This window comes from Neopelma chrysocephalum, unplaced genomic scaffold (assembly GCF_003984885.1).
Source record: "Neopelma chrysocephalum unplaced genomic scaffold, ASM398488v2 Primary Assembly neopelma1_188, whole genome shotgun sequence".
NCBI lineage: Eukaryota > Metazoa > Chordata > Aves > Passeriformes > Pipridae > Neopelma > Neopelma chrysocephalum.
The window spans coordinates 1,318,282-1,334,118 of NW_020897850.1; positions in this window are offsets into that span (position 1 = coordinate 1,318,282).

Below are 15,837 nucleotides of genomic sequence, written 5' to 3' on the forward strand. Positions count from 1 at the left end.
CATCATTCCCTGTGTGAACTGGACATTTGAGGGAGTTATACAGTGAGTTTTATTTCTTAGAGTTAATTTTACTTTTAAATGGTGTCTTCCTTACATATTTGCCCACAACCCTTCCTCTTCTTTTCATTTAATTCTTCTCTCTTTGTTGACTGCTCCCACATTCTGGATCTTTCATCCCGTGACCCCACACTGGCTGTTGTAATCCTGTGCCTATTAAACTGAGTCCTCTTGGTGGACTGGCAGAGGTATTTTGTCTATACCAGCACAAGGCACAGACATTCAAGGAGATGTTCGGGGTGCAGCATGAAGGCAGACACATCAGACCTCTGGGGCTGTTTGTTGGCTGCCAAAATAACTCTGGGTTCTGAAAAAATACAGTTAAAAAATTGTGATTTTCAACGCGTCTGTTACTTGTCCAAATCTGGATTTATTAACAGTACCAGGGAAAGGCACGACACTGGCCCTCAGGCAACCCCCTCTTCTGCCAGATTTCAAAGACAAACAATAGAGGTGTTAACGTTATTCAAAAATTGATCAAAATAATCTTAGGATGGAAAGCATTAAGCAACTTACACACAGGGGCTGGTGCCAGCTCCCACTACAATAACAGACTCATCTGTCTCACCATGCCCAGGCACTACAGGATCAGATTCAGGGCAAAGTATCAGCTGCAGCCTGACTTCTATTTCTCTTTCAGCTTTTCTCACACGCTCACTTTGCTCAACCAGACAGTCTGATCTCATGGAGGAACTTGGGGAGACTGGGATGTGGGGACAGTTTCAGGGCAGCACCTCAGAAGAATGGGCGCTAGTGGGACGTGTGGAATAGGATGCTCTTGCAGAGAAAACAGCTTTGAAGGCTGTGTGGGCTGCTTGGTGCTTCTCTTTGGGAACATCTTCTCCTCTCTGGCCTCATTAGGACACTGTGACTATCGTGTCTCATTGAAATGTCATCAACCAGTCTCACTTCTGCTGTGTGACTGGATTCTCTTCTCATTTGTTTCAAAACCTGACTGGTATCTAGCAGTACTTTCTATCAGGTATATGCCTGAGTTGCCTGTCTGGGACAAATGGGGTTAAAAAACCCCATCAAAACAAATGAGGGAAAACAATCCCACTATACCTGAGCATCTACAATAAACAAGAAACACCCCATAGTACATATAGTGAATGACTAGGCTCCCTTCAGTTTTGTTTGGGGAGGAGTTTCACTGGAGAGCTGAATTTGTTCAACTGTCTCTCAGTTTCTATTTACTATTCTCGTCTAATTTAATGACAAGAAATGAGTAATGAAATTCAGTAGTGACAAGCTGCTTATTTGGGCCAAGTGATTCGCATCTGAACAGAAAGGGGCCCAAAACGTTTCTTTGCCATGAGATTTTCTCTGCTGATTGCTAATTCAAACAGATAAAATTAAAAATAAAAGGGTTTATGACAATTTTAAAGCACTAATGGGAGGCAATACTAGAACGTGTTAGACCTTTAGAGTCTGCCATAGTGGGTTCTGATAGTCATGTCCACTGCCACCAGTGGCAATGGGATGGTGTTTATAAGCTGGCTGCAGTTTGCAGCAAGATGGGCAGAGCTGAGTTAGCACTATTTACTACTTCTCATAAATTCCAAGAAAAACATGCACACCTGCTGGGATAACGTCTAAAATGGAGATTTTAAGTTTGTTTCCATACTCCTTCATCTGTTGTATGTCATTTCCGAGCTACAATGAGGAGAAAGGAGGAACAGAAGTAGCCAGATGAAGTGAGGTATTTTTTTAATTTAAATGCGAAGGTATTGCCTGGAGGTATTTGCAGCTACAGCCCGAGGTTTTGGAATAGAAGTTTAATTGATGTGATGTCATAAAATAAATAGAATAAATCTGTGAATTGATGGTCTCTCAGTCTGGCTCTCAGTGGGTGGCAGGTATCTACATTAAAAAGACCATCAAGGCTGGCACCTCTCTTGTCAGTGTCAGCTCGGAACCCGAGCGTTAATTTGGCACGGGGATTACACTGCCCTTCACGGTGGTCTCTGCAGGTGATGGCTTCAGCACCACCTTGTATTCATGAGGGGAGGTCTGCGGGTGGCACAGCGGGCAAACAGGACTATCAGTGCCTAACCAGCACTTGTGCGTGCATCACTGAGGGCTGTCTGCTCCCGTGGTGTCAACCTGACATCTGTCACCGCCGCTAAGTGAGCTGTTAACATTTCAAGGAAGATGTTTGTTTGTTTGCTTTTGATGTTTGGGCTTTTTTTTTTCAAGTGCTGAAGGGCCCCTTGTTAAGAAAGGGATGGCGAGATCAGAAAGGTCTGCTCTGCCCTGTTAGACACGGATCGTGTCTGCTGTCACTGTGGGTGAGTTAGTGCTGGAGGGATGGAGGCCACTGGGGTAGCAAAGCAAACCATTGAAAGGAGCTCGGGGCCACAGAGGAGAAGTGATGCCAAGGAACAGAGCTGGTCTGAGAAGGGAAAAACTGTCTAAGAGACCTAACAAGCAAGCTGCTGCAGTTACAGCTGGGCCTTGAAGGGGACAGGACTTCATCTGGAAGGACCATTGCCAGGACATAATCTGGAAATGTAAGTCGTGCACACGTCTACTGACACCATGATAGAGATAATAGGGCTTACCCCCATTTTTGTAAGATGAAACTGTTCCTGTGTGGGTGGGGACAGACGTTGTGAAAGCTGAAGTGCAGTAACCAAACCCAAATAAGCATTTGCCTTTATGGTATTACATTATTACTCCAAATTAGGGTCTGCAATTCCAGCTGTTGTGAATATAATAGCAGGCTACTGGCATCCCTATGAAGTATTTGCCAATATCCTCAATCCAGATGTACAGGGTGAGGAATGAAGCTGCTTTTTAAAAAAAAATTAATACCAGTTTTTAATTTTATTTGGCAGAGAGTGAAATCTACACCTTCAAGGGGAGGGGAATTTTCCACCACTACTCCTCAGTCTTCTGGGGTTTAGGTGAAATACCACAATAACAGATGATGAATAAAGGGAGGGAAACTATTTCCAGCTAACTCTTGGTGTCTTAATGAGGGTATGTTTGAAAAATATCTATCTACACATGCCATCTTTTCTATGCTGGAAAAAAAAAAAAGGCTTTCAAGCAACATGTAGCACAGGAATTTCACGTAGCTCTATTCCATTAAGGTTCTTTGCCCAGGCAAGCATGATTGTAGGGAAAACTTTGTCTGCCCATGTTCATTCATGGAATCCTGTGACTATATACATTATTATTGTTAAATATAAACTGTGTCCTAACAGCAATTTTGATCTAAAGAGGTGATGGAGACAGAGGAGTTGTATGGTCTGGGGCATTACTCACTGCTCAAGAAATAAAGCCTTGTGAAAAACCTCGGAATTAATACTTGACTGAAGTAACAATTGTCATAATTATGCCAGGTCTGCGCTATTATTTTACACCTCCTCAATACAAAGTGAAATTATAGGATTCCAGTGAATGTTGCCATGGCCATTTCATCACACCAGTACATGCCAGTTGCTAGTTTCGCTTATTTTTGGTGTGATCATTTCTCCCCATACTTTGAACAAAAGAAAATTAGTAGGAGTGGGAAAAGGCAAATCTAGATTCAGTTGTACAATTCTCACTTCACTGCTCCCTTCCCCTCATCTCATGTCCTTATATGGTTAATTTGTGAAGAATGCACTTGAAATGCCAATTATAACACCTTTTAACGTTCCTTTTATCTCTTTCTTGCTTCCCCCCTCTATTTCCCTGCTTTTATCCTCTTTCCTCACTTTTTCTCACCCTTTATCCCTTTCCTCACTATTGTCCCTTGCTTGTACTTTCTCCTCTTTTTATCCTTTATTATTTTCCTTTTTTCATTCCCTTTTTTCCTTTTCCTTCTCACTTTTTTTTTTTTTTTAAGTTCAGCATGACTTCAGATCAGTTCAGGACTTTCAAGTCCTCAGGAAACTGTGCCCAGTCCCCCCCTTCCACTAATGATGCTTTACTGCATTTACTGCGGAGCACAAAATGTCCCAATTCAAAGGAAAAGGACAATTTATAGTACTTCCCTCAATGTGATGGCATCCAATCTGATTTACATGGACATTTATCAAACTTGACAAAAGGAAGCATTTAATTCCTTGCCTCCAGGGAAGGGTGGAACAGTTACACTTAGTTCAGAGTGTGATCAAATAGAAAATTTAGCTTGTTGGAAAAGGGTCATTTCTCACTTGTCATTGCTTTTCATCTCTGGTGCTGAAAAAGTGCCTAAATTCGTGTGGCCCAGCTCATAAGAGAGTCCAAAACACCACATTACGAAGCAGATCATCTTGAGGGCCATCACACAACATTTATAGGACAACTGGAGATCACACTCAACCAGCCCAGGGTTTATAGAAGGTAGGTCCTGCTTGGCTGACCTGACCTCGTTCTGTGACAAGGTGACCCACTGAGTGGACGAGGGAAAAGCTGTGGATATTGTCTACCTGCACTTTAGTAAAGTTTTTGACTCTGTTTCCTCAAGGGTCTTTTCCAACCCTAATGATTCTATTCTATTAGAAAGGCATTAGAAAGGATGTTTATTTGATAGTCTCGTGCACTGTTGGATGACCAGGAGTAGATTTGCTGAGGGTGCTGAGGGAACTGTCCACTACCCTTTAATGTCCTCATGCAGAAGAAGCCCACTGTAAGTGATTCAGTGCAGAAAACAGTAACGACAATTTGCTGTCCATCATTCATTTTGAAAGTGCTGAAGATGATCTACAACTGCCTTTCCTTGTTTGCATTTCAGAAAACCCCAGAAATTTCAATATGGTCGTTACTAATCGCTGTAGTTAGTTCTTAATGGATATTTTTCCATTCTTAAAGAGCTTTATTACTCATCAACATGTTTTTCTTCCTAACATTCCATGGACACGTGACTTCACTGATTTAACTCAGAGAAGTGGCAGAAAAATAACTCTTTTTCTTATATCCTGCTATGACAATGGGAATAAGCACAATTATTCACTCATGTGTGTGTGTGCAGGCAAGTCCACATGCACTTTCTTTTATTAAAGTTTTCTGGAAGGGCATAAGCAGGCAGAGTGCTACATTTCTGACCCTGCTGGGGCACAGAGCACCTGGTGAAATATTTATTTTCTGCAGCTGAAAGAATCTCTAGGACCAACCAAATTAGAGATGTGGCAGTAATAAACGTAATGAAATCTGGTCCTTGCTGATCACACTAAAAACGTTTTGGAGAAAGAAGGGAAAGGGAACACCTGAGCAAAAGCTGGGGCTGATTGCCCCAGTCACTTTTATGTTTCCCCTTGTGGTCTTCCTTAATAACTCCTGCTTAAATCCCTGGAAAGGGGGCTCATTAAGTAAAGGTATTTTAACCATAACAAAGGATTTGAATACTTAATGGAGTTTAAATGTATTGTGTTGGCGCATTGTTTCACCCAGGTATTGTTGGATCATTTTTGCTCAACTGGAATATAACTTGAAGGACATTTACCAGATTTCTAGAACCAGTTTGGCTCTGTGGCATAAAAAACTATCATTGCTCTGTTACAGCTATATGGTCGTATTTGGCTTTCAGACACATAAGAGCTAATTAGAACCAACTTTTAACATGTAGAACTTGCCTGGTGTAACTGAGGGGAGACTGTTTTGACCAAGCATTACAATGGCAGTGAGCTGTGGTCATGGCAGAGACATGAGTGGGGGGTCATTTTAAACACCAGAAGCTGGTGTCAAAAGAAACCTTACTTTGCAAAGAGGGATTTGGGTCAGTATTGCTCCCATGTGAAGGCTCTGGTCATGTTTCCATCACAGTTTCACCAGATGAGCTGTACCATTTACTATAACAGACACTTTCCCAGGGATTAAATGTGTTTACATTTGTGGTTACTTTGAAAGCACTATGAGGCCTTTTTATTTAATTAAATTAACATCTATTCTCTTTAGTGAAACATAATGTGTATTCTCCCTTTGTATTCATTCCTTACCTTAGGCAGTTTGGATAACATTGCAAGGTTTTTAGGAAAGAGTAGCCTCACATAGGATTGTGCTAGCTTTGCAAAACATGTTCTTTCATATCTTCTCAACTCTCGAGTTTGTTTGGTAGTGAATGAATAAAATGTATCATCCTGTAGGCTAGAATACATCTAATTGACATCTATCATATTTCAAGGGAGGTCAATCAAATAAGTTATTTCCTTACACACTAAACATGTTGCTTAGTCTTTTAATTCCTTAAAACAAAGTAGTGGTACAAAGTAGAAAACTTATTTTTGTTTCATGCCCCCTGTCTTTTTTATTTTTTCCCTGTCAGAACACATTGATGAAGTGCTCGCACTTCACCAAGGTGGTACATGGTGAGTTCAGAGACTAGAAGGAAAAAAAAAAAGGCTTAATGGATGTTTATAACAGGCAGAGTTCATAACTGTCATGGGTTTTTGCAGGTTTGTTATCCTTTTTGTATTTTATGTCTTCCAGGTCCCTCCATATAAAATATAGTCTTGCAATATGGATTTGCTCTCACCATTTCACTTCATCTCAGTCAGAGCAGATGGAGTTGCCCATTTCCTTGAAGGAATAAAACAACATTAATCTATTCTTCACACAGTGGTTCATTAAGAATACCTCTGTGCAGTATCAAGGGAGAAACCAACTGTAGGAATCAAAACTTAGCAGAACCTCTTTTTATTTTCTCCCCCTGTAGTATAGGACTTAGCAGGATAAATAACTGAAATCCAGGACTGAGTAACCAAGTGTAGGGGTATTTCCTAGGGATAGATAACTAGGAAAACAAAATTAAAACTGTGGCCAAGCATTAGAACACTTTGTCTTAAAAAATTGTTTTTATTTTCCTCTTTGCCCAGTGCTCAGGTGGCTGTAATACAGATTGAGGGGTTGGCGTGTTCTGAAGCAAACCAGTTTTCCTTTAAATTTGCCACAGTGAAAGGAGGCTTCAAAAAATCTCTTGCCAACTCTTAAAACATCACGATGGCTATTTCTTAAAAAATGGCTGAGGTCATTGCTGTTCTGAATGAGTACAGGACAGTGGTATGGCAAATTTCAGAATTGACGTAACTTCACTTTGGTATGTGTAATAAATGGGATTTCTAGATAATACATTTCCTGTACTATTAGGTAAGTCCTGCTCGGAACTGGATGAATATAATCCCAAGGCTTTGCTGTCCTTTCCAGATTTCCTTCTCTTCTTCCTCCTCTACCACTGCCACTGCCACTGCCTCTTGCCAGCCTGTCAATCAAAAAAAGAAAAAATCCCCACTTTTCTTCACCTGTATGTTCACCATTTGTTGCTGCTTCTCTTTTCTGCAGGGAATTTCCAGGCAGAAGACAATAAGGGATATTTCATTGTGGCATTGTTTAAGTTTGAGGAGAAAGAACAAGTGTGACCTGTCGGTTAATGAAGGCACTGTTTATTCCAAGCTGTAGTCACATTATTCAAGAGAAGCAATTATTTTGCTGCAGACTTCCTTTCCACTCAGCTGCATGGGCCAAATTCTGCTTCCATGCTCCAACTAATTATATGAACTAAACACAAAGCTTCTCTCCAAGGAGTCACAGGGATAATATCTTTTATCCAAAAAGAGATATCAGGAGAGACACGTACAAAGCCAGCGCAGAATTATCTGACACTACCTATTTTATTGTTTATGGAAAATGTTGACCTGCTCCAGTTCATCTTTTCGTGGAAAGATGTCCATAGTTGTGAGGAAATAAGAGTCAGGAACGAATTCTCAGGAATTGAAAGGAGACTAGAAAAAGGGATTGGAAGAATGAGACACTTTGGACCACATGTCTCCTACCAGACAGATGATGCAGGCTTACGGTGTTGATCTGAAGTAGGCAAAGCAGGGATCTTCTGGATCTTGCAGTCTCAGTGTGAAAGTCAGGACTGGTGAGCAAAGCAGTTCTCAAAATGTATTGGAGCAGTTTCAAGCTCTATCTTTTTGAAATCTGGGAGAACAAAATGAAGCAAAGCAAAGAGGAAAGGTGAGAAGGAAGATTGATTGATACTTGCCTGCTATGCAAATATCTCTCAGCAAGGGTTTAAACCTGTAGATATAATGTGTGTGAGACAGGTCTCTGTCCAACTAGACTTTATTGATTCCCATTTCTCTCATCTTCCAAATCATCTTCTGAGGTCAAGTCTCTTTTCTAGGAGTGAATGAAGCTCCACCTCAAACACAGTGTGTGTCAGGATAGACAGAAGTGAGGTAGCACATTTCTGTGGTGCACTTCCTTTCCATCTGAGAGGTTTCTGGAGATGCCTTTGAGCAACTGCTAAACTTGACCTACTGCAATTAATTCTGCCTGTTATTGACACTAAATGTTCTTTGTACTGGAATGAGCAAACCGTTAGGGAACTCATTTATCAGCACTGTATTAAAACACTGCTAAAGACAGAAGAACTGATTTGCATCTCTGGTATTCATCCATGTTCAGATAAATTGTCCTCATAGTTGGTTGGCTTTTTTTTCTATTTTCATCTTTCTCTGAAAATACTCTCAAAACAAAAGAGCCAAATTAACACCTTTTCCAATCTCTGAAAGAGTGAAAAGAAGGACTTCAATAATTTCAGTTCTGCTTCTCAAACTCAGGAACTGGAGACCACAGAGCTTAGAGAATATTTGCTATGATCCTGCTCTTTGTTTTATTCTTTATCTTTGTTTTGTAACTAAAAGTTACAAGCAATTCAGTACATTCTACTTATGCTGAAGGTTTGATTTCACTCTCATCTCTTCTGCTTCCCCCTCACATCTTTCAAAACTCATGTGTAGAAAGAAATAAAAAGAAGAGACTAAGAAGTTGCCTGAGATGAGTTAAAGTTCACGAATATTTCTTTCAGGATTGTAAAATATCCTCATTTGCATATTGAAATCTGTGGGCACTAACTAGTTGCAAAGTGAAATTACTAAACAGACACTCTGATATAGTCTGTGCTTCCAAAAGCTGGAGATGCACTGTTCTAAAGAAACCTTTTGTTGTTTACAGAACCCTGTTCTTTAGTATAATTTAATAACCGATACTAACACACAATGCACCTGGAAATTCTTAGTTCTGCTATATAAATTTGCTAAAAGTACCATAAGAGGAAAGCAAAGAGGTGGAAAGTAAAGACCTAAAATGTCACAGAGGAAAAGATCAGCTCGGTATTAAATTGGAATGTGATTGTTAATTATTTTTATACCTGGATGAATAAGAAGTGCTCGTGCAGAAGCGACACAGACCATAATAAAGGCTGTTGTGAAAATGGCATATCAGAGAAATGGGAAATATTTTATACCTAGTCTGGCATGAGACAGATTAAAAGGTATATGCAATTAGCTGTAGTACTTTCAGAAGAATCAGTCCACAAAGAAATGTTAATTCAATTAGCACATGTTGAAACTTAATAGATTATGTTTTCCAAATACTCAAAATTTCATGTTGAAGCACTTCAGAAAATTTTACAAACAGCACATCGATTTCCTGTACATCAATTGTAGGCATGAATATATGATCAAGTACATAGGTGAATCAAAGTTTGGATCAGGGAGAATAAACAATAATGTGTGGATAATCTCAGCTGAGTAATTAAAATAATTGTAAATATGTGCACAAATTACAAAAATTAATTTTTATAAAGCTTTGAAATATGTTTTTTTCCTTCTATTTCAAGCATATAATAGCCTATCTATTGTAAATACATGTGAGACCCAAGAGCAGAATAAAATAACACACCTCTTTCAGGCTAGGCTATTTTTGGCTATTTTTTAAAGAATTTTACTTACATTGGTCTTTAATTAGTTTTATTTTGGGCCCTAACATAGCTAGAAGCAACAGTTGTGTGTTATATTGGGATGCTGGGAAATTCCCTCTTCCAAAAGATATAAAGTTTGCTTATCTAACCCTGGAGGGCTTCAATTTATCAAACTTTAAGATAATTAACTGTTTATATATATTTATATATTTGTACATGTTGGTACAAAAGCCGTGGCCTGTGACAGAACCTTGCCCAAGCTGAGCCTCCTGCAAAAATATCAGATTTTTTTGTGGTTTCCATCTCCTATATTAAAAAAGACGGATTAGTGTGTTGGAAGCAAATTATGTGGCTGAAATTAAATTAGTATATCTATTGCAACACCTTTCAAAATAAAGGAGAAAATTCTCAGAATGGTTTCTGAAGAATGAAAAAAAAAGTTGGCATATGAAAGGATCACAGAGGCACTATAGATAATAGGTTACAAATTGAAAATAAGTCAATAATAATTTAATTTCAAAAAGGTCAAAAATCCTCCTAGGTTGTGTGAACCAGTGTGTTTTACACAGGCTGAAAAAGTCAACAGGACAGCAGCAAAAACGACTGGAGGTTTAGAAAAAAGGTAATGTAATGTTGAATTAATTTTGGATGAATAGTCCACAAGAAAAAAAAATTAGGTAGTTCATCTAAATATGTACAAAGGTTGCTATAAAGGCAAAAGGAATAACTTCTTTTCTTGTGTCTGTGCTGGATAGGACTAAAAGTAATAGGTCAAACTGGAGAGGGGAGTGTCTAAACTGGATATTAGGAAAACTCTTTCCAATATTAAGAAGAGTTGCTTGTGGAGTTTACAGACCATGAGAAGAGACTGGAGATGCCTCAGTGAAGGTGAAGTGTCTTGGTCCTATCTTGGGCAGCAGGACAGACCACATAACCCTCTGAGGCCTCTTCCAGGATTTCTTTTGTATGATTTTACCAACATTTCGATGTGTAATCCCCTGACAATTTTTCTATAAAGTGCTTTACAGTGCATTGGTCTCAGGTAGTGAGAGGGGGCTTATGGGGGGTCACTTTTATGACCTACTTTTAATATGCCAGAGCTGCAAATTTCTGTGCACAGACCTGTTGTATTTTCTTTACAGAAGGGTTCCATGTACTTGAAGGGGTATAGAGTGGGTTTAATATATGGGCTTATTCAGAGCACAAGAACAGGAAGGAAATTCAGTTAAGATGCTGTCTTAATAATAAAACTTTGGCTAAAGTGTAGCCAGATAGTTTATAGCTAGAACACAGTGTTCCAGTTCATCTGACCACATGTAAATGCTTCCATTGACTTCACCGATGCTCCCTAAGCTTCAGGTGAGTGAAGCTTTGTGATTTGACTTGTCTGCAAACACATCTCCATGCATTCATGGTTCTGTTAACTCTCAGGAATTTGATAGTAACATGCTCCTTTTTTCTTGCCTATGGGACATGAATATTGTTCCTAAAGTTCGAGACATTGTCATGCCAACTTTTGGCCCCAGTGAGACTCATGGTTACGAGTTTCCTCGAGCTGGAATGGCATAAAAACATAAATGAGAAATATTACCATTTTATTTAATGGAAAACATCCAAAAGTGCTCCTTTGGGAGACACCATTGAAATGACTAATTATGGCTAATAAGTTTCTAGAATTGAAAAATAAGTGTGTATGTCTTCAACTCTTGTGACTATGGGAGGAAGGACAGATGCTAAAACCTCTTTCTGTCCTAATGTTTTTATTAATGTGAGAACGTCCTTCTGGTATCATGTGAGAACGTCCTTCTGGTATCATGTGAGAATGTCCTTCTGGTATCATATCTTAACAAAGTCCCACATTATTTTCAGATCAGGAGTTACAAGCACAGATAGCCTACATAACTGAGATCCAGACAGTAAAATAGTTTCTGAATTGATGAGAGTGCCCAGATCTGCCTGCTGGAATGTTTTAAATGCAGTGGATAATAGGAAATGCTGGAGCAAGACAGAGTTCAGACAGACAGAGTTACTTGGTGTACATCACACCTGCTAAATTCTTCACAGGTGCCATGTGAAGACCCTGTTCTTCTACCTATAAGCACATGTATTTCTTTCCTTCTTTGAAAGCCACACTGGGTTTGTCTACGTGGTATTTTCCAGGCTGATGAGAGCCTTCCTGGGCCACTCTGGGAGCCACCACGAAGCTTCCATTAGCTCAGCTGGGAGAGAAGTGTTATTATCTTTGGCACAGCAGCATTAGCTCGGGCTCAGCACCAACCACATTCTGGTCACTGACTGCCTCTGGTCTAGGCAGCTCAGAGAGCAAGGAGGCTGGGCTGGCAGCTGGTCAAGGCACATGCAATCCTGGCTCTTGCCTGGAAGGACACTGGGAAAAAAGAAAGAAGAATGCTCAAAGGTTCAAAGAAGTGATTGAGTACAAGCAACACTTGCTGTGAAAAGGCACAGGAGGTGAACGCTTGGTTTCACAGTCTGAGTAATAGTTTACTGAGGTGTACGTAAAAGATAGGGTGGATCTGTGTAACTACAAGCTTACCTTTCAGATCTTGTCCTCCTTCACTTGAGAAGATTTCCCCAGTGAGGGAAAGATCTGAGTTCAGTGCAAAAGCAATTGTTCATTGTGTGGTTTCTGTATTGTCTGTTGGCATGGACCAGAGCCAAGCTTCCTCAGGTTTGCTGGGCAACCAACCACTATCCTATTGTGCTTTCACCAGTCGAGGAGGATTTTCATAACCCTTGGTGTGCTAGATAACAATGTGTGAAATCCGATTTTAATCTGTCTCTATAAACATACAAACGCACCTCCAGCTGCCCTCAGGGCGTTAATGCCTGAGGTAACGTCTGGGTTTGGTGCTCCTCCCCTCCACTGCTCCCTGCTTCCTCTTTCATGTGAAAGCTTCTTGGCTCAGGGAGTCTAGTCCCTCACCCTCGTGAGATTTTTGCTTGTGTGCAGTTTCTCTTTGCTCGCACTCGGCGAATGCCACCGATGCACCTGCAGAAGGGAGCAGAGGGAAGTTTTTCTGATGTGACTTTGTGGCCCCATGGCAGCACCTCTTCCAGAGAAGAAGCCTTTAGGGTACCTGGTAAGATTGCAGCATGCTAAGCACTAGTGCTCTGCCCGATGACTAAAGCTGATTTGGAATCAGTCATAAGAGGGTTGGTCACCCCTCTGAAAAGTGGTGCAAACAGGCTGATTCACAGGTCAGATCAGAGTCAGATGTTTGGCAAAGCTAATCACAGTGTGGAAAAAAGAGCAAAGTTCACCATCATAGGTCTAATAAGCCTTCAAAGTAGCACCCGTTGGTAAATACTGGCTTTTGAAAAGCCAGCTCCGAGGACAGTGGTACAGCTGGATGTGATGCTACCAAACCTCTGCTGAATCCTACCAAGAGTAGGAAACAGAAAAGTTGCCTAACTTGCCAACATATTTCAGCTGAAATATATTCCAGGCCATTTTTTGTCACTTGTTGAACTCCAAGGGAGGTACATGGACATATTAGCTCCACTTGCAGGTGATGAAGAACATGGATCTCTAATTCTGGTGATTTTGCACTATAAATTTCCTTTTTTGGTCAAGATGCAGGTGGTATGGCTTTGTTACACTACCCAGCTTGCAAGCCTGGATCTTAATTAGTGCTGTACCAGCACAAGCACCAGGGTCTGTAAATCTACAAGGTGGTGACTGAAACTTGGGCACATCACACTAATTAAGAACTCACTCTTCTCGTAGGGAGAGGTTAGATTGTTTCTAACGAATCTAGTCAGTCCTTCTGTCGTAACAAGCAGTGCCCAGTCTTGCAGATGTGTGATGTAACACCTTATCATCACCCTCTCATTAATGTATGAAAATCACAGAATGCAGAAAGGTTTATCGGGCTCCCGTTGTGTAACTCAAGGCTGATGTGAGTTCCATCATCATTCCTCAGGGAGAGCAGCAGACAGGAGCTGCTATTGAGATAGTTGAATTTGGGCCATCTCTCCAGACAAAAAAGTCTCCTCTGTTTCACATCAGGTGCAGTATAAAAGTTTGACTCTTTCAATGAGTAACTCGGTGTTAGAAAAGTAATCTGCTAAGTGCAGCTGATAAGAACCAAGAGTTAGATGTTGCTGCTAACCCACAATAGAAGGCCTGAAAACTGCATTTTGAGCCATGGAGGGGTTCAAATTTGCTTCAGGAGTAAAAATACAGCAAAGATAATTAAGTAGGCATCTTTAAGTCCTCTGTGGTAACGTTTTCTGCTTGACTAAGATTAAGAAAGCTACACATTGCCTACCTGTATAACTGAAAGGGATGGTACTTGAAGAGTTACCATACACAAAGAAAAAGCTTTTGCAGCTGATGAAGGCTCTTGTCTCTTTCTCATTAAAGTCTGCAGAATTCCCCCTTGATTTTAGTGGGAGCAAAATTTGGCTCTAGCTACTAAAGCAAGACAGACATTTAAGAACCACAATATCACTTGGTGTAAGACACACTTTATTATAATAATTATTGTGTTGCTTAATGGCAAATGAATAGTATGGACTCTTACAAAATGTGTTTTTCTTTGCAAATGTTTATATTGTCATCCAGAAAAGGGGTTGCAAGAGAGATGTTTTCTACAACTGTTGGAATTTCTTAGACTTAGCAGTACTTTCTTGTGCAGCACCAGGGTATAAAACTGAGCATAGTTGTACGCATTGTAAAGCAATATACATATTGTTTGTAAATTTAATTGTACGATAGCAAAAGACATTTAATGCCGCCACTTTCATCACGCCTTGTTTCCAATAAGAACAAAAAAAAGGTAAAGCAATGTAAATTTCATTTATAACCATTCGAGATGTTTCACATAAAGGAAGCAGATCTTCAGAGTGGAAATTCCTGAACCAGAACTCCTTAGCTGGTGTCTGCAATGGGTCTATAAATAGTCTTTGGCAACTCCATGCTGGGGGGTGACCCACAACACAAAGTGAGAGCAAGACAGTATGAAGAAAAGAACAACACAGCAGGAGATGGGCCTAGGAGAAGATTAATCTGTTCCACTTTTCAAGCAATCAGTAGCAACTAGAAATGTAGTTTCTAGTTTCACCTGGAAGGTGCTTTGATCCAGCATGTGACATTGCACTGCTGGTGATTTCATCCCACCATCTATAGAAGTTCCACTGACTTGTGGAATTGCTGTTCCTTGTTTAAGAATTTAACAACTGCAGAGTGAGACAAACACCTGAGGCTGCAGGTGTTATGCAGGGAAAGTTTTTAAAGTGCATCTTAATGAAATTTACAGAGATATCATGGGCTTTCTTATGAACTCGTACGCAGTGAGATGTCCTCACTGAGGAATGGGAGCTCATATTGCTGAGTTCAGAGCAGTTCCTTTTCACTAAAACCTATGCACTATCTCTACTTAAGAAAATATTTGGGAAGTCAAAAAAACCTGTATCTGCCCACATAATTTAATCTGTGAACATCCACACTGGTAATTATGAAGACTGATGCAGTCTCCCTGCCGAACCTGCGTTATTGGACCTGAGAAAAGGGGGAGATCCTTTGCTGTTTGATTTTGAGGCACATGGAAAATGGCATTTGAGAAGTGCAGGAGCTGCCTCGAGCTCTTTAGGAGCAGGTGTGCCTGCCACTAGTGCCTGCTCCCTGTGAAGTTAAGGACCTGCCAGACAGGGAATGTCTCTGGAGACTGTCCACTCTCTCTTGGGGGAAATAAGGTGATTTTGAGGAAATACAGTTCTCATTAAAAAAAACCAAAAACCAAACCCCACAAATCCAGGTCTAACCACACAATAGAAATAAAAATATCAATGTATACAACTTTGCTTTCAAATAAGAAGCAAAGTTAATCAATATGCAAGTTCTATGTGACTGAGAAGCAGGAAGAAAGCACCCTCTGGAATGATTTTATGATCTGGTAGATACGTAAGATACCACCTATCTTGTGGTATGTTAAACATGGAGCAGAGCCACGGCTTTTCCTTCTCCTATCCATGGTTATGACTACCAGGAAGGCATGTCTGAAAGAATTACACTGATGGTACAGGAAAGAATTATTACACTGATGGTATAGCCAAATCTTGTGGGTGGCGTGTTGTCAGGC